A 20,818-nucleotide genomic window follows, 5' to 3' on the forward strand; every position below is an offset into this window, starting at 1 on the left:
GCAACTGAGGAACAATTCAAATGTAGTTTACAAACACTAGGGAAAGCAATTAAGCATTCTCCAAAACAGGAAAGATGAGGCCAGGAGACATCGCCCATCAGCGAGGAGAGTGGTGATTATGAAGAAGTGCAGCTTTTAACGATTTGACATTTTTAATGATGGTTAGAGGGAAGAGGCAGTGAACCATTTATCAGTAGAAGGCCCTTGGGACACTACAGCCCACGATAGTTTCCAGCTCTGTGTTTCAATTCAAAAACACTTTCATAACCAATCACTTCTACTGTCTGAGCAGCTCATGGGCCAAGACCAAAATAGTGGCCAGTAAAGATAAGCTTTATCTTTATTGTACAAGTTAATGTCTGGTATGAGGATGAACAACCCTGTTAGCTGCTTTGAGGTGCTGAACCACCACCTCCTCGTATGTACCAGACAGATGAGAAACAAATAAACCCAGTGATAAAGCAAGAACATTTGAATATAAAAATTACAACCAACATGACTGGCACCACGAGTTTCTTTCTACAACTGACCTGATTGCAGTTCCAGGGATTTTTTTTTTTTTTTTTTTTTTTTTTTTTAAACTACCACGTTGTAACCAATAAATATGAGAAACTTCATAAAGGTTGTGACATCCGTCTATAAATTTACTGAACTGGAACCAACTACAGTGGGGCAAAAAAGTATTTAGTCAGCCACCGATTGTGCAAGTTCCCCCACTTAAAATGATGACAGAGGTCATTAATTTGCACCAGAGGTACACTTCAACTGTGAGAGACAGAATGTGAAAAAGAAAATCCATGAATTCACATGGTAGGATTTGTAAAGAATTTATTCGTAAATCAGGGTGGAAAATAAGTATTTAGTCACCTCAAACAAGGAAAATCTCTGGCTCTCACAGACCTGTAACGTCCTCTGTAAGAAGCTTTTCTGTCCCCCACTCGTTACCTGTATGAATGGCACCTGTTTGAACTCATCTGTATAAAAGACACCTGTCCACAGCCTCAAACAGTCAGACTCCAAACTCCGCCATGGCCAAGACCAAAGAGCTTTCGAAGGACACCAGGAAAAGTATTGTAGACCTGCACCAGACTGGGAAGAGTGAATCTACAATAGGCAAGCAGCTTGGTGTGAAAAAATCAACTGTGGGAGCAATCATCAGAAAATGGAAGACATACAAGACCACTGATAATCTCCCTCCATCTGGGGCTCCACGCAAGATCTCATCCCGTGGGGTCAAAATGATCATGAGAACGGTGAGCAAAGATCCCAGAACCACACGGGGGGACCTGGTGAATGACCTGCAGAGAGCTGGGACCAAAGTAACAAAGGTCACCATCAGTAACACACTACAACGGCAGGGAATCAAATCCCGCAGTGCCAGACATGTTCCGCTGCTGAAGCCAGTGCATGTCCAGGCCTGTCTGAAGTTTGCCAGAGATGGATGATACAGCAGAGGATTGGGAGAATGGTTTCATCTGACCACATGACAAAGTAGAACTTTTTGGTATAAACTCAACTCGTCGTGTTTGGAGGAAGAAGAATACTGAGTTGCATCCCAAGAACACCATACCTACTGTGAAGCATGGGGGTGGAAACATCATGCTATGGGGCTGTTTTTCTGCCAAGGGGACAGGACGACTGATCCGTGTTGAGGACAGAATGAATGGGGCCATGTATCGTGAGATTTTGAGCCAAAACCTCCTTCCATCAGTGAGAACTTTGAAGATGAAACGAGGCTGGGTCTTCCAACATGACAATGATCCAAAACACACCGCCCGGGCAACAAAGGAGTGGCTCCGTAAGAAGCATTTGAAAGTCCTGGAGTGGCCTAGCCAGTCTCCAGACCTCAACCCCATAGAAAATCTGTGGCGGGAGTTGAAAGTCCGTGTTGCTCGGCGACAGCCCCAAAACATCACTGCTCTCGAGAAGATCTGCATGGAGGAATGGGCCAAAATACCAGCTACTGTGTGTGCAAACCTGGTAAAGACCTATAGTAAACGTTTGACCTCTGTTATTGCCAACAAAGGTTATGTTACAAAGTATTGAGTTGTATTTTTGTTATTGACCAAATACTTATTTTCCACCCTGATTTACGAATAAATTCTTTACAAATCCTACCATGTGGATTCATGGATTTTTTATTTTTTTTCCCACATTCTGTCTCTCACAGTTGAAGTGTATCTCTGGTGCAAATTACTGACCTCTGATTTAGGTGGGGGAACTTGCACAATCGGTGGCTGACTAAATACTTTTTTGCCCCACTGTATATTTAAAAAGGTCATGCGTCTGTTTAATCACACTTAAATTCAATTCTAAATTTCCTGCAGGTTTTGTTCATTTGATAAACCAACATGACTTGAGCTGAGTAAATTAAACGCCACTTTAAAAAAAAAAAAAAAAAGGAGCAATGTCATTATAAATGTTTAACCCCAGTGCAAATGATTATCTTTTGGCCAGAGGCTGACTCCTTTGTCACAATTCTCATCTTCTTAGGTGTGCTATATTATGGCTGGGCAACAAACATACCAGCTCTATGACACATCCATCGCCAGTGCTTTTATTAGGAAGGTTTTGTTTTTTTTCCTGAGTGATTGAGTTTGATAATTTAGTGGCGAGTCTTCTCACGGTAAATAATTTACTTGTACATAGTACCACGCAGGGGTGCATTATATCTTTCTGTAGCATTCAACTAGAACTGCTCTGGGGATGTTTCCCCATCATGTACAGCGTTGGGCAAACGTCAAGACTCACTCTTCAGTTCTTTATAATTTACTAGGAAATTGGGAAATACGTGAGGCAATTTCTTGAAACTAGAAATTCAAACTGAAAACTGATATCCAGAACACTGGACACACTTTTTTTTACAATAAAAAATAAAATAAAAAATTAGAACAATGCTGGTTCATGCAACTGTATTCAGCTACCACCCGCGTTTATTTCCTGTGCATCTGGTAATTTGGCACAAAACTTTTTTTTTTTTTTTTTTTTTTAATTGCTGATCAAACAGAGTGGGTAAGTTCAGCTGCCACAGTTTCTAATTGCTGGTAAAGTTTCAAAACATCAATCTAAGAATTTATGACAGACATAGAAAGTTTTACTTACAATCGGGCAGGCTGGATAACACCTCCTGCCTTGCTCTCACACTAACATTATTCTTTTATTATTATTATTATTAGACACAGTCATAGCTCCACTACTTTGGTCCCCCACTTGTCCAGTCTCCTCAAACTTTTTTAAGAAACCACTGCACACCATGCTGAGATATGTTAAGGTTTTGGCCAATAAATCTTTCAGAATCACCTTGTTGATTCAAATCAACAAGGTTTACTGCTCGATTCATAGATTTGGTGGGTAGCTTACCAAACAAAAGAAACATCTGAAAATGATCAGATACATTGACTGGGCTGAAAGTGAGCGAAAAAGCAGCCAATATCCCAAAAAAAAAACTCAGACTTCTTCAGAAAGCTTGGCGAACGATTGCTCAAGACCACTTTTATTCATTCATTTTAGAATTTAAAGATAAGTCATCTTGTGAGTCATGTTCAGATTCCTCCTGCTACAAGAGGGAAAAAAACAACGACATTTTAATAGCATAATGAGCTGTGCTCAAAAATGACTTGACAAGCTCTGCATGTAGGCCATGGGATGGTCGTGACGACATTGAGCTTAACTGGAAGGCATGTTAGCAGATCAAAAGTGCCATGTCACTTTGAGCAGTTAAATAAGCTCAATCTTCTATAGTTGAGAGCCTGTGGCCTCATCTACCCTGAAGTCACACATAAGTCATTAGCTACAGTCAAACACGGACTGAATTTACTTGGATAATTAATGGGTTTTTTGCTCAAGGACTTGACTGACGTCCAATTAAAAATGCAAAACAATATTTGGAAGAAAGGGGAAGAAGGAAAAAAAAAAAAAAGAAAAAAGACACGGGTGTGAAAACTGTCTTCTCCTGTTTGTGTCACTTTCATCTAAGCAATTTCCTCCCCCAGTGTCCCAGAAACACTCAGCCTCAAAGACATTCGTCTGTCCCAAACTCAAGAGAACTCACTACAAAACAAAGCTTTACAATTACCTTCTCTGAACATGTAGATAAACAATAGTGCAATAAATCTACAGGCTAAATTTTCAAACAAAGATTGGCATTTGCCACCATTAAAATATATTCCTCTCTTCATTTAAACCGGACACCTGACCTACTAAACCGTAAACTACTCAAGAAAAAAAAAAAATGTAGAGAAAGTGGAAAGATTAATAGGGTTCTTTAGATGGACCAACTGCTGTGAACAAAGGATGCTGACATCTTGCAGAACAATACAGCAGGCAACAAAGACGTTGAACATCAGTAGAACAACAGGATCCCTAGGGCATAGATGTAGGAGCACAGCTCAATTATTCATGTCAGTGAACTACAGCTAAACAATGGTTAGGCTCTCGGGACGGTTGCAAATACAGGTGGAGGCATGTGTATGTGCAAGACCCATCAACAAAAATAAGATGAGAAACCACCTTTTGGTGTGAGAGTTAAAATTCCTGGATAAAAATAGACCTTTGGGCGCTCAAACTCTGTAAGCACTGCTGATGGCATATCTTTGACGCAATAAGTCCATGTTGCCTTCTTACGACAGATGTATACACTTATTACCCTGTTTTGTTTTGGGTTTTTTTAAAGACATTTGATTAACAAAAGTGCATTTTAAGCTTAAATAAATTAAAAGTGATTTTCCCTTTCACATGTAGGAAAACTCCTAGTAAACCATGTTTAACACAAAAAAAACAAACAAACAAACAAACACAACGACAAAAAACAAACCACTCACTTCTGACTCCAAATTTCCGAAACAGAGACCGTCAAAAAGCTAAAGCTGAATTCTCCAAAGAGGACTTCAAACTAAATGGTGATGTCACTTTGTGAACATCCCAAAACATGTGGTTAGAGAAGGTTTTACCTTTGTATGCCAGCAGTGGATTTTAAATGCAGGCTTTCAGACTTGGTTAAACCGCTTGAATTAAAACTAGGCATTGCAGCACCCTAGGGCTGCTCGATTATGGCAAAAATGATAATCACGATTATTTTCACTGAAATTGAGATCACGATTATTTGACGATATTTATTTAACCCTTTAAGACCTACTATAGAACCAAGTCCACCAGAGCTTATATTATTTTTTTACATGCTGTAGTGCCATTTGTGGGAGCATTTCAAGTTGCTATACATCAATACAACTGTTATAGCCCATATTTTAATAATATGTATGCATTAAGTCCATAGTAATTACATAAATTGCAAAAAAGTGCAATAAACTACAAAAAAAATTGAAAATCGCTTTTGTTTTGTTTACATATATTTCTACTTGGAGAAATTTAAGAGGTTTATCCCTCAAAACTTTAAATACAATAAAGTTGCAAAAAATAGTTTCCCACCACAGGAAATTTATTTTGAGTGTCTTCATAGTTTTATTTTGGAGATACAGCAATTTTTATATACTGCAGGAAAAACAAAAAACAATCCTATGATGCAAATTTGCAAAGAAAACAGCATGTGCATCATTTCACTGTGGGAAGTGTTACGAACAGCTGATAGGAACGGCAAAGCGTGTTTCTGGAATATTATGTTTTTGTTCCTGCAAGCGCTTTTTATGCAATTTTTGCAAAGCTATATGTGGAACGAAACCGTGACCGAGGACAAGCTGATGGCATCAGATGTAAGTACAACTCCTCCGGTTTCATATGCAAAACAAATTATTGCGCTAGCTTACACAGTTCAGGTTCTACAGGGATTTAACAATAGTTAGGCAAAACGGAGCTTACTGCTCTGACCGGCTTTAAAGGGTTAACAATGACTTTAAAAAATAATATAAAATAGTGTGCAACACCACTGAAGTTTTTTTTTTTTTAACTCTCTTTTCAACCAACGGCAGTCACTCTCCAAATAACTTCTGCTTAGCTTTCCGAGCTTCCCTCGGGTCCTCTTAATCAGCGGTCTCCAACCTTTTTTGCGCCACGGACCGGTTTATGCCCGACAATATTTTCACGGACCGGCCTTTAAGGTGTCGCGGATAAATGAGGGAGGGGCTAATAATCGGCTCAGTCATTTTTAATGATCGTTGAAAGCCCAGATCGTAATCGTGATTAAAATTCGATTAATTGAGCAGCCCTACAGCACCCATTTAAAATCCATTTAAATACATAGTGCCCCATTTTCAGAGGCTCAAAACTAATGCAACAACTGAAAGACAGGCAGTTTCATGGCTCGTTCTCTCATTATTCCATAACAAAAAGCTTCAACGAGAAAAGTTTTTCACTAAAAGTCTTTAATGATGTCCAAAGATTCTTGGATGCAAGTTAATGAGTCCATTATTAGAATGAAAAACTAAAATAAACCTATCAGAGAAATGTAGCAAAAACTTAAGGAGTAGCCAAATCAGCAATGTGGTACATTCTTAAGAATGAATGCTTTGACCAACACAGCCACTACCATTACAAATTTTAAAGCCGTAAGTATCATCTTGCTATCCGGTCTGAGTGATGACGTGGTGAATCCTGCTTCCGGGTCCAAACTACTCTGCGTTTAATAAGACTTGTGTGTGTTTTTATATGTTTTAATGCTTTGTATGTTGTTTATTCTCAACAAGCCCCTGAAAACATTCAGTGATCACTGTCGGCCTCTCGGTTTTTATTACCGCTAATTAGGGCTGGGCCATATTATACCGTTCACGGTAATACCGGTATATTGTTAGGCAACGATAGGAAAATGAAATATCGCGATAGAATGGGAGTAAAACGCGCATGCGCAGTGCCTTTGTTTTCATACGCACATGGCCGATTGTTGAGTGAAACAGATGAACCAGAATTGGTTTGTAAAAATGGTGCAACTTCCGTGATGTGGAACTGGTTTGGTGTTTGTCCGTCAGATACACAACAAAGCACATTTTTTTGCAGAACATGCAAGCGGCCGTTGTTATTGTCGTATTTGTCGGACTAAGATGCTCTTAAATCTGGGAGTAATCTGGGTCCTAAACTCCGTATGCTTCAGGTCAAACAACACTGCAGCATCACTTAGAGTTAAAAACTGTCTAAATTCTTTCATCTTTAATAAAACGATCAGCATTGCTGCTTTACCAGGTGTAACTATAAAGTTTAACTTCCAGGCATCCATGAAAACAAAAGTTATTACATTTAACGGAGTTAGAAGTTAGCAGGAAGCTAGCGGAAGTTAGCTCGCTAGTTTCGCTAGTTACCTAAGCATGATATTGCATGTTCTGACTGAGAGATTTCTGAAAAAAATCAAACGTACAGCTCTGCTATCACTTCCAACATAAATGAAGACAGGAAACTAAACAGCAGTGACGTTTGTAGGGTTACTGAAGTTGGGCTAGCTGGTATATAATGATGTGCTACGTGATCGCTAGCGACACAGCTATGTTAGCATAACATAAACAGTGAAGCTGGAGGACGAACACTAACACTTTTCCACTTATAAAAGTTAACGTGAAGGTTCTTCATGGTTAGAGACAAATGCAATCGCATGGCAGGATGCTGTAAACGGACCAAACTTCAGTCAGGAGAACAACTGAGATAATCCATCCACAATACGAGGTTAGTCATTAATATACTGCAACAACATGGGAATAGAGCAGCTGCCAGAGAATTCAACATTAATGAATCAATGGTACAGAAGTGGAGGAAGCAAGAAGAATGAGTTTAATAAAGTTTGATTTATCTGACTGCTTTGTTTCGCTTAATGTGCCTTATAATCCCGTGCACCTTATGGTCCGAAAAATGCGTACTGCACACTGCAGTTTAATGTTGCAAAGCACCTCTTTTTAACTTCAGTGGATATTATACATGGTTATGCTCAGGATATGTCAGCCCATTTCTACTGGAAATGCCTTTTGGTTAAACTTTCAGCAAGGAATTTGCATTTGCACTGTTACATTTTTATAAAGCTTTAATGTACATAAAAACCAGCTTCTTGTTTAAGTGAAAATAAATGGAAGGTTGTCTTTTTGCACTAGTAATGTTGTGGAGTTGTATTTTGTCTCGCATCAATTATATCGTCGGTTATATCGTTATCGCAAATTTTCAAATATATATCGTGATAAATATTTTTGGCCATATCGCCCTGCTCTACCGCTAATCATTTTGAAGCTCAGCTTTTAAAACCTTACGATGTAACTACAGCTCAGCCCATGCAGCAGTATATTGATAACTAACCTCGTATTGTGGATGGATTATCTCAGTTGTTCTCCCGACTGAAGTTCAGTCTGTTTACAGCATCCTGCCATGCGATTGCATTTGTCCCGAACCTTCGGGAACCCTCATGTTAACTTTAATTGAGTGGGGGGGAGGGAAGTTAGTGTTTATCCTCCACCTTCACCGTTTATATTATACTAACATAGCTGTGTCGCTAGTGTTACACCCCGGCCTAGGCAACCGGCGTGCAACACAGGAAAAATAAAAATAAGGGGAAAAAAATGCCCCTACGCTCACTGCTCTTAAGGAGGGCGAACCAACAAAAAAAAAAGACTAATACGGGCCTCCACAAAAATACCAAAACGAAAGTATCGACAACTATTTACATCAAAGCAAAATAAGACATTTATTTACATCAAAGCACCAAACTATTTACAACCGGGGGGAAAGATCGCCAACCTGACAAACTGAAACACAGGGCTTAAATACATAGAGGGAGCAATCAGGGAATGGACAACAGGAGGGAAACACAGCTGGGGCAAATCAGAACTGACGAGACAAGGAAGCGTAAACTGAACACACTGAGATAAGACAGACTTTCAAAGTAAAGCAGGAAACACATAACAGTTACGCCTAAAACAAAACACTGACAACACCGAATCGTAACACTAGCGATCATGTAGCACATCATTATATACCAGCTAGCCAAATTTCAGTAAACCTACAAATGTCCCTGCTGTTTACTTTCCTGTCTTCATTTATGTCGGAAGTGATAGCAGAGCTGTACGTCTTAATTTGTTTTATAAATCCCTCAGTCACAACATGGTATATTATATTTAGATGCAAACTAACTTCCTGCTAGGGCTGGGCGATATGAGTTTTTTCATATCACGATATGTTTTTTTCATTTCAGGCGATAACGATATCTATCACGATATAAGCCAAATAACTATGTTTGTAAGATTTAAATGTGCCGTTGCTCACAAGTAAAATGTGAAATAATCAGCAGCTTGTTTTTATTTAAATATTTATTTCCCATAATAAGTTCAACAGGGTAGATGTACTTAAGGAACATGAGACTTTTTCAGATAAATAAAGGCAAATATTGCAAACTACACAAAAGGCAGCCGCTAAAGCGTTTAAGTTTCAAACGAAACACTCAAACGAAACAGACTAAATTGTCAATTCCACTTAGAAACAAAATATTAATTCTAAAAATAAATCTTAGTTTGTTTTACAGAAGAACAGACAAAACTGACTAACTTTTGTCAATATCAAATAAACTGAGAACTAAAAGGAAATTCTCAATCTCTCCTTGTTGTATAGCTGAGCTTTTCAAACAGTTTTAACAGTTACTTTAGTCTGACAAAAGCCGAATGACGAATTAGCGCTTCCAGTCAGACACTGAGGCTACATCCACACGTACACGGGTATTTTTGAAAACGGAGATTTTCCGTTTCCGTTTTAAAAAATAATCCCGTCCACACATAAAGGCAGAAATGAAGGAAAACGCTGCTATGAACATGCCAAAGCAGCAGGTGGCGCTAGATTCCTAACCGTGCAGAAATGTTGGCCAATCAGAAGTCTAGAAGCCTCGGTGGGAAAAAGTAAACAAAGCTGGGGCATAGAAGCAGAACCGAGTCGTATGTGTGGACGGACAGTAACTGTGTGTATATGTAAGCATTTAAACACTGCAGAGAGTAGAATTAACAGTAACAGTATTGTAGAAATTCATTTCACCGAAACAATAACATGGCGCACAGTGTGACGCATGCACCAGTTCATTGTATTTCCAGACTTGCTTTCGGCACAATTTACAGTGCACGCTACTCTGTTTTTTGTCAGACTTGAAATAGCCTAAATACCTTCAAACTACGGAACTTCTATGGCTCTTCCGTTCGACAATCTCTCCGGCATTGGAACCATCATCTGTTTTCTCTTCGGTCACACTCGGTTGATTTTTCTAGTCGGCACACTCATTTCCTCCATTACGCGCTGGCTCAATTACCCGCTGGCTGCTTCCCAAACAAACACACGTGCGGCTTGGCACTTGTGCTGTACGTAACAAGTCACGCGACGTGACGCTGCGGCTGTGATTGGTTTGGCTCTGCGCTACTGAATTTGGATCGGCTGACCTTTTTTATTATTATTATTATTTTTTTTTTTTTTTTTTAAGAGGACAAGAGCGGCGAGGTCTATCGCGATAGCTTAATTTCTCTATCGAGTAAAAGTTATATCGCGATACATATCGTTATCGTTCTATCGCCCAGCTCTACTTCCTGCTAACTTCTAACTCCGTTAAATTTCATCAAATCGGTTTTCGTGGATGCCTAGATGTTAAACTTAATTGTTACACCTGGTAGAGCAACAACACTGATCATTTTATTACAGACGAAAGGATTTAGACAGTTTTTAACTCTCAGCGATGGCGCAGTGATCGTTGGACTTAGGGACCTGCAGCAGAGTTTGGGCCCAGGCACGGCTAATGACATCAGACTTAAAGACTGGATATCAATGCTAAAGCGACATCAGTTGTTTACCTTCTCTAGCAGCCCAAACATGTCTGAGAGCGAGAGCTGCCTATCACTCAATGACTATAAAGAGAGCTAAATTCAGTATTATGAAAGTGGACTGGTTACAAGTGATTGGATGTCTTTCAAAGTACAACCCTTTGCAAAACAGGTAAGAAAATTATTCCCCGTAAAAAATAGTAACACACTAATGAAAACCAAGCTATGAAGCCAAGCAAAGATGCTATACTAGCAACCTGAGACCAAAAAGTAAGCAAATGAATCAACCAAGCATTGCCGGAAGACTGGGTATCTCCACCTTATATGACAGGACAAGCATGTGGTGGATGTAATAATAATAATAATAATAATAATAATAATGGATTGGATTTATATAGCGCTTTTCAAGGCACCCAAAGCACTTTACAATGCCACTATTCATTCACTCTCACATTCACACACTGCTGTAGCCACAGCTGCCCTGGGGCAGACTGACAGAAGCGAGGCTGCCATATTGTGCCATCTGCCCCTCTAGCCAACACCAGTAGGCGGGAGGGTAAAGTGTCTTGCCCAAGGACACAACGACCAGGACAGAGAGCCCGGGGACCTTCCCTTTTGTTTTATCAGTTTTTATATCCAAAAATATAATATAACATAATATATTCAAATAATATATGACAGCTGGGATAAGCTCCAGCATCCCCTGCGACCCTGAAAAGGATAAGCGGAAGCGAATGGATGGATATATTCAAATGGCTTTTTAACAGAAATAGCAAGGGTGTAACTGCAGGTTTCTCTCAAGAACAATACTGCCAGATTAGACTTTGGACAAATGATAGTCAAAATAAAAATCGTGCCTGAATGATAGGAAGAGAAAAGTATGGAGAAGGGGAGAAACAGCTATTGATCTGAAGCACACCACATCATCTGTCAGACAGGGTGGAGACATTTTACGGCATGGACACGTATGGCTGCCAGTGAAACTGGGCCACTAGTGTTTTTGATGACGTGACAACTGATAGAAGCAGCAGAATCAATTCTGAAGTGTACAAGACTATATTCTCTGCTCAGACTTAGACAGATGCTGCAAAATTGATTGGACAGTGCTTCACATTTCAGGTGGATAATGAGCCAAAAACATACTGCAAAAGCAACCCAAGAGTTTCTCAAGGCAAAGAACTGAAATATTCTTCAATGCCCAAGTTAGCCCCTTGATCTCAACCCAATAGTGCATGCTCTTCAGTTACTGAAAATACATACAGGAGGCAGGGACGCACAAACAACAACTGCAGGTGGCAAAAGAATAAATAAATAACATTGTCCAAATCACTGACTAGGCACCACTAAAGCAGTAAACAAGGTTAGAAACCATGAGGATTAAAAAGACTTACTTTATTGAGAGGGAAAGTCTGAACCACGTTCATCTGAACTCAGTGGCATGTAGAATGTTTTCCTGTCAGAAACTGACTGTTAACACAATAAGTATTTACATAGATAGTTGGACATAAAGGCCACTATCATGAAATGAGCACAGCTGGTGACCGCTCCACAACAATTTATACAGGTTTTGCTACACACTTATCCCATTGCCACAAGATTTACCATAGTCAGTGCACAGCTCCAAATGAAAAAGCCACAAGACTATCGACAAAGTTAAACATTGCATCTGGAGTTGGTTTACTCACACTCTGATAATCATATGCCTCTGCTTCAGCATATTGACAAAATGCATCCACCACCCTCCTGTTATCCCTTCAATTCTGTCTCAGTAAGCTGACAGCAGGCTGCTGTGTACGTCTGCACTTCTTGTACCAACATACACAAACACACCATTGCATAATACGTTATCCGAGGTGAGATGATTCACTGAGGCTGTGTATGTGGACTGTGGCCTTGTGCTGACCCAGCGGTTTGGGTACACTGTTTTGCATGCAGCAGTTAAAGAGAGACAGCACAGACCGCATATACTGCTACAGACAGGTAAGTGGGGTCAATCAGATAAATCTGGTAGTTTTGCATCTCTATATCAATAATGGAATCTTGATTATTTGGAAATCATGCACATATGAAAAGAGATCACAGACAGGAGCACTTTAAATGCAATTCAAATTAACTCATTCACTGCCAGCCATTGGCAGTGAATGAGTTAAACCCATTGACTCATTCACTGCCATTGACGGCTATAGACGTCAATGGCAGTGAATGAGTTAAAAACAGGAGGGATGGAATGAGTTGCCAAGTTTGGGGGCGTTCCTGACCCTAAAGCCCATCTCACAGGGCATTTTACAGCCTTCCTACACCACAGTTGGTTTCCCTTTGCCTGCAAAGGCAAAGAGAGCCAAATGGGGCTTGAATGCCTCAGGAGACTGTAGTCGCAGTGTTAGCAACAAAAGAGCTGCAGTCAACTATTGAAAGTGATCCACAGATCAAGACACATGCAGGCAAACTTAAGATCTTACTGCTTAATAGCAAAATAAATACTTTTTTTGGAAGTAATCAGTTGCAACTAGTGTTACACTGTTGGAAATAGTTTTTTTTTTGATGCACATGCCGTTTCTTTGCAGCAAGTTGGGAAAAGAAAAACTATAGCCAGCCGAAGATACAGTCTTTCACACAAGGCCCTTGTGAGAAAACGTCCCAGCGCCATAAACAAACCACAGGAGCCATCTCGCGTTACATTTGTAAAGGCATGATCCCTGTTTATGTAGTTGAGAAGGACAGCTTTCGTGACCTCGTCAAAGTCCATGATCCGAGGTACGTAAGCACTTCAGTAAAGTCAAGTTGCCTTGCTTGTATGACGCATGCCGGGCCAAAGTAGAGAAGGATGTTTGCAGTGTCGTGCATTATGCCTTGACGACTGACCTATGGATGAGCAGAGATACGCAGCCCTACATCAGCGTAACCATCCATTTCATTAACAAAGACTGCACCCTCTGCGCTCACTGTTTACAGACTGCGTACTTTCCCGATGACCACAGGTCAGGTGGTATATCGTGATATAAAATAATTCATATCGTGATAAATATGTTTTCCATATCGCCCAGCACTAGCTGAAACTAATGAAAGCCTGGCTCATAGACCGTTTCAAGACAGGAAAATAGAGACTACAGGATGATCATGACATCTCCAAAATAAAACCAGTAAACAAATATCCTAAGTAGCTGAACATTTGGGTGCAGCTCTACAAGAGTAATTTTCATTCATAGGAGTTTGTACTTCTATACACACACTGTGCCCAGCTTCTGTGAAAAGTACAGAAGCGTAGGTGGAAACTTTCTCCAAGAGGAGCTCTTTACACCACATCCTTCTTAGATGCGAAAGATAAACAGCCCTGGTATTTTGTCGCTCCCTCTACACACTCTGCTGAGAAAATCCTTGGTGTGCCTGGAGGGCTGGGTAAAAAAAAAAAAACCTAAATAGCACCAGGTACCACCAGGTGGCACGCAGTATTCTGATGTTCTAGTCATACATTCAGTGCCTGAAGTAAGAATGCAATGAGCAGGGTTTTCTCAATTGTTTTGCATGTTAAAGGAAACCTTTTGCTTAAAAGACGAAGAGGCTTTGCATCAATACAGTCTATTATCAGTGTCATGATAGAGACTGGGTGGACACTATTATTCAATAGCAGACAAAGGCCACAAACGACCCATCTGAAAGCCAGTGGTAGTCACAGCTGAACGTGGTGGGAAATGTTGCTGCTTTGCATACAGTCCCTGCTGTTCAATCACCCTTATCAGGACAGGGCAACAAAAGCAATAGGTGGATTTGTTTCTCCACCCCCAACCCCAGCCAACAAGAGTGGCTAAAGCCTTAGGGCAAATCCATCCAGCATTTGCCCTTTGGACTAAAGCCTCTCTGAAAACTGTTATCCTCCATCAGTAACACTTGTTAAGAAAAAAAAGAGAAAAAAAAATCATTTAAACTGCCTTTAAGAGCAACTAAACATGAGTGGGAGCAATTTAAAAGAGCCGTTCAATTTACTGTGAGCCACTCAAGTAATTAGATCCTATTACAAGAGTGCAAACACAGGGACACTGCCGGCCTTTTAAAATGACCTGCTGTCCCGTAAAGCCCAGGCTGGGCCCTGCTCAGCACTGGCTTGCTCTTAATGAGATTTCACAACATTAACATTCTACTGAGTCAGCATCAGACACACTGACTACAGCCTTGCTCTGCTGAAACAGCCTGGGCTCTGAGTGTACATCTTTACTACCGAGTGCAAGTCTCTGTTAAAGTGAGCGTGGGATGGAGGGATTAACCGGACAGATAAAAGTGGAATTCTGCTGGAATCCCTCCAGCAGGTACTGGAGAGACAGTATTCAATTTTTGTCTATGGAGGGAAAGTGTCTCCTAACAGTTTCAATCCATTTTTTTCCACTTATTAAAAAATTATGAGCATTGCAAGTGCTGCTTGAAAATTGGGTTACACACCCTTCTGTTGCGTTTTTATTTCAGCACAGTGCTCTTTCCTGACAATGTTTGAATTGGAAAGTATCCACATCGGTCATCAGAGGCTCTGTCACGTGTCCCACGTTTATATTTTACTTGGGACATCCATACAGATATTCTAACCACCATCAAAGCACATTTTAGCATTCTGTATAAGCTTGTGATAATGACGCCATCTATGATTGCCTGACTAGCACAACTGCTCCCTTACGGCAGAAATTGCGATTACTTTCTTGAATATTGTAATTCTTTAAAACAAACGTTCTAATACTATATGAACATTATATAAAATACAATTTAAAAAAAAGAAAATAACACAAAGACGACAAAAAAAAAAAAAAAAAAAAAAAAAAAAAAAAAGCCTGAGCCTGTGTCCTTGATGGTGATCGAGGACACAGGGTCTTTTAACATTAGACATGAGTTGGACACCGACCATAGAGTCCATCTCACAAAGACAACCACCAGTCTCTGCAAGCCTGCCATCACCACAGGATGTTTACACAAAGGGACTGACTGCCTCAGGGAGACCAGAAAGCTGACGGCTATCCTGTGTATAAGTGGATCATGAGACACTGAGCGATCTGGAGACAAATGCTGGAGTGGGAGATGAATTATCCCTCCACAGCACACTCTCACCTATGGAAACCCTGAGTTAACCAGAAATATACTGGTTAAACTCAAGGTTAACCAGTATATTTCTGGCAACCAACCGAGTCAAGTCCCTTTTGGCAAAGAGTCACATCACAGAAGATTTCCACTTGTTGGTGCAGACTGACTCAAGTGGATTTAAAGCCCCTTTTCCATTAGTACCTACTCAGATCGACTCACCTTGGATCGCCACAACTCTACTCCGATTGCAACGCGTCTGAGAGTCCCGCAACACTACAACAAAGGTGGACGTCTAGGCAAGAATATACCTGCTGCTCGGTGTATGAGCTTTTTATCAGACTCAGCGACCACAGCATTGTTTTTTTGTTGCATTTTCCCTTGTTGCCAGGTTAAAAAAATAAATTAATTAATTAAAAAAAAAGTGGTTTTTATGAATAAGTCACTCTCATAATTCATCAAGTGACACCACAGGCATGCAGTCTTAAGACATCACATTTTAGTACCTACTCGGATCTCTTGGAAGCCCGGGCGAGCAGGTACTAACAAAAGAACCAGGTACTGTGACCTAATGGAAAAACCTGAAAACCATAGAGAACCATGCCGAGTTGATCCAAGTAGGTCCAATAGAAAAGGGGATTTATTCTTGCCACATCCGCGAGTCCACTAGGGTACACTTTGATCCCTGTGAAGTAGAGCTGGGCGATAGAACGATAACGATATGTATCGCGATATAACTTTTACTCGATAGAGAAATTAAGCTATCGCGATAGACCTCGCCGCTCTTGTCCTCTTAAAAAAAAAAGAAGAAAAAAAAAAGAAAAAAGGTCAGCCGATCCAAATTCAGTAGCGCAGAGCCAAACCGATCACAGCCGCAGCGTCACGTCGCGTGACTTGTTACGTACAGCACAAGTGCCAAGTGTTTGTTTGGGAAGCAGCCAGCGGGTAATTGAGCCAGCGCGTAATGGAGGAAATGAGTGTGCCGACTAGAAAAATCAACCGAGCGTGACCGAAGAGAAAACAGATGATGGTTCCAATGCCGGAGAGATTGTCGAACGGAAGAGCCAAAGAAGTTCTGTAGTGTGAAGGTATTTCGGCTATTTCAAGTCTGACAAAAAACAGAGTAGCGTGCACTGTAAATTGTGCCGAAAGCAAGTCTGGAAATACAATGAACTGGTGCATGCGTCACACTGTGCGCCACGTTATTGTTTCGGTGAAATGAATTTCTACAATACTGTTAATTCTACTCTCTGCAGTGTTTAAATGCTTACATATACACACAGTTACTGTCCCTCCACACATACGACTCGGTTCTGCTTCTATGCCCCAGCTTTGTTTACTTTTTCCCACCGAGGCTTCTAGACTTCTGATTGGCCAACATTTCTGCACGGTTAGGAATCTAGCGCCACCTGCTGCTTTGGCATGTTCATAGCAGCGTTTTCCTTCATTTCTGCCTTTATGTGTGGACGGGATTATTTTTTAAAACGAAAACGCAAAATCTCCGTTTTCAAAAATACCCGTGGACGTAGCCTCAGTGTCTGACTGGAAGCGCTAATTCGTCGTTCGGCTTTTGTCAGACTAAAGTAACTGTTAAAACTGTTTGAAAAGCTCAGCTATACAACAAGGAGAGATTGAGAATTTCCTTTTAGTTCTCAGTTTATTTGATATTGACAAAAGTTAGTCAGTTTTATCTGTTCTTCTGTAAAACAAACTAAGATTTATTTTTAGAATTAATATTTTGTTTCTAAGTGGAATTGACAATTTAGTCTGATTCGTTTGTTCTATTTTGAAACTTAAACGCTTTAGCGGCTGCCTTTTGTGTAGTTTGCAATATTTGCCTTTATTTATCTGAAAAAGTCTCATGTTCCTTAAGTACATCTACCCTGTTGAACTTATTATGGGAAATAAATATTTAAATAAAAACAAGCTGCTGATTATTTCACATTTTACTTGTGAGCAACGGCACATTTAAATCTTACAAATATAGTTATTTGGCTTATATCGTGATAGATATCGTTATCGCCTGAAATGAAAAAAACATATCGTGATATGAAAAAATCTCATATCGCCCAGCTCTACTGTGAAGTAAACGAGTATCCGTAAGCACAAGGGTTTGTCCAAACCACATTTTATGTTAAAAACTTTAAAATAACAGGGAGAGCTATACATGGTGTCTCAATGGTAACATCCTAGCAGCAAAGCGAGTTTGTTTAAAAAAAAAAAAAAACCCACAACAAATATTAAGAATAGATTTCCTGTCCACATCCTGAACAAAAAAGCAGATTGTCTCATTTTTAGAGACATTGGCAGGACAGGGTTTGTAACAGCCGGAGGAGACAGTAAAGCAAAATTTATGCTCTGTTCAAACTGTATATCAGATAACTGGAGACTCCAACTGCTGCACCAAATGACCTTGCCATTTTTAGGGCTCAGTCTTTCAATGTTTGGATCCAGACAAACCTTAGAAAGTTGTCCAAGTGTAACTCGTGGTTCAGACTGTAGAAATATCAGAAATGCTACGCCGAAGAATTTATGGTCTTTCTGTTATATGCAGATTATTGATGGAAAGCAGTAAATAAGAGCCAGAAAGGGTCTACTGCACCACTTCTGCATACGTCACAACGATCTATGGCTTGCATTAGATGTGGATAAATAAATGGCGGTAGTTGGTACCTTGGTGAACAAAAGACACATTCAGTATAGTCTGAAGGTGGAAAATTCATTTACCTATCACAATCTGAGTGGCATAACCTTATGATCAGTTTATCATAAAGATTTTACAAAACTAGTATGTGATGAGCAATTATGTTGCATTCGTGAACCTCATAGCAACAATTGGTGAGATTCCTATATGGGGGAAATGCACATCCAAAGACCCCACTCACTAAAAATCAATCCAGATCACTGATCATTAAGTAAGGTCTACTTGAGCAGGTTAAACTATGTCACAGAGGCGGTTTGTTATCACACACATACCCCACAGTCAGTGGGCTCTAATCAGCCATAAAAATCCAGAAGCTGAAGAAATACCAATTCCCTGCTTTTTAAATGCACGAAGTGGCTACTATCTTTTATATGACTGAAGATGACCCATAATATAAACTAAACATAAATCAGAACTCAACTGCTGACTTCTAACGCCATGTTTACATTTATGCATGGTCAAAGTGAGGTGAGCTGACGTCATGATAGCCACAGGGTCGAAATCCAGATGGCTGGAAGTGGAGTGCAGGGGTCATTAGCCCCTCTATTAGGAGAAGATAAGCTTGCCGTTGTACTGTATGGGAAGCTAGTTAACATTCACACCATGTTCAGTGCCGCCTCTGATGGAGCTGTGGAAAGTGCTTGCCTGTTGAAAGATTCTGGCTTTTGTTTATTACACTGTTGACAACTAAAAACACGATCCAACCAACCACCACAATGGTTTGCCTAGCTGCCACATCAGCCAGCTATGCTCTCCATCTTACCATCTGCTGTGGTCCACCCACACAAATCTCCCATAACACTTGATCTGGACAGTAGCCTGACAATACCCTGGAGGGCAAAGCAGATGGTGTGGTTACAGGCTAGGCGTTTAGCCTTGAATAGCAGGCAGGCTTAAGATTAAATGGCCACTGAATGGAGTCAAACAGCCTAGCTGCTATTGGTTGAAACACACTCTGCTACCTACCTTGTTTGCTCACATGGAAAACAGCCCGTTTCAGGAAAAAGAAGTTCACCAACTAGCGAAATTAAACCAATCAGGCAGCACACATGTGAAAACATCTCAAGACCTCAGGCATTCAGGTGGTGAAAACTGTGCTTAAAAAGTGCCTTTAAGCAGCTTATAAACACAAGGAAAACTAGTTTCATGCATGATCCTTTAAAACGGCAAAGAAATAAATTTTAAAAAAATAGTTTGGTGTTGACACATTTTAGTCAACTACAATACAGATCGATTGACTTAATGCTGCAGCAATGTCATCTTAATGCATTCGGGCACGACTGACTCCCTACGAAGCCATTTAGATAAGTATACCAAGCCTATATACGCCAGCTGAAGCGCCAGTCCTAGCTGCTCAACAAGTTAGCCTTAAACATAACAATGACCGACCTGCTCTCAAAAAGCTTATGCCGAAATACTCAGAAAACACCTTTAAGTTTAGTTATTCTTTGTGTCGTCTGTCATCAAGGAGGGGAGCACGAAAACAAGACCGAACATTTAGTGAGTTCGGGAGAACGCTCCCGTCTCCGGGCTGTTCGTGAGAAGAAGGTAACGTCGCTTTCGCGAGCCTCAGAAATCAAACAGGCAAAGTTTGAGTTCGAGGAGTTTTCTGCTTCCCGCAATGCAAAGCGACGAGCGTCCTTTACAGACTCTGTAGTTTCTGACTGATAGAAAAAGAAAAACTAACTTACCACACACAGACCTCCGGCAAGCGCATCCAAAGCTGGAGGGTTTCGAGAAAGCCGACCCGACGAAAGAAAAAACTAAACCACCTCTCACGACGCCAAGTTTCCTCTTTCCTCAGTGAAAACGACTGCTCGGAATTAATACGTAGAATAACATGTAATAGTTACGGTAATGACTTTACGCTAAAGACAAACAAAAACCCACACAGACCTAATCCAACACGGTATACGTCCGTGTTGACGAAGTGAAAGGACGCCTTACGAACAGCGAGCGGCTTTCTTTGTTCCTCCTGCCTGCAGCGGCTGTTCCGCGGATATTATCGCCGTTCATGTGTCCCTGACAGCCGCTGATTGGCTGGAGGGTCGGGATCAAGAAAAGGTGACTAGCGTTAAGCTAGCAGCCCAGCAAAGCGTTTCCGGTCACGACGCCTGAAGAGAAACGCTTCACTTAAAAACGGCATTTTTTTAAAGCGAATTTGTGTCCAGTCTACAAGCATGGCGTTATAAGAACACGCACCGAACGACGTCGTGGAGTGTTTTTGTGAGCTTTTGTTGCCAAATGCTATTTTTTCCCTGAAGGTGTCTACATGTGTGCTTTTATTTTGTGTGTCGGCTTCTCCGCACTTCCTGTTACACTCTCGCTTTTAGAGCTGAGGCAGGGTGGAGAC

General features: G+C 40.6%; 1 protein-coding gene across 4 annotated transcripts in view; it reads right to left on the reverse strand.

Moving 5' to 3' along the window:
• Positions 1-20,513, reverse strand: part of LOC113037033 (SPRY domain-containing SOCS box protein 4) — a 61,551-nt gene extending 41,038 nt beyond the window's left edge. For 2 of the 4 annotated variants that reach the window (XM_026193749.1, XM_026193746.1), the window contains exon 1: positions 20,362-20,513. The gene's annotated coding sequence lies outside the window, so the exon portion shown is untranslated. Of the gene's footprint in view, positions 1-20,156 lie in introns of all 4 variants that reach the window. The other 2 variants (XM_026193747.1, XM_026193745.1) reach the window with 1 other exon arrangement.
• Between the last annotated feature and the right edge of the window lie 305 nt (positions 20,514-20,818).

This window comes from Astatotilapia calliptera, chromosome 14 (assembly GCF_900246225.1).
Source record: "Astatotilapia calliptera chromosome 14, fAstCal1.2, whole genome shotgun sequence".
NCBI classification, from domain to species: Eukaryota; Metazoa; Chordata; class Actinopteri; order Cichliformes; family Cichlidae; genus Astatotilapia; species Astatotilapia calliptera.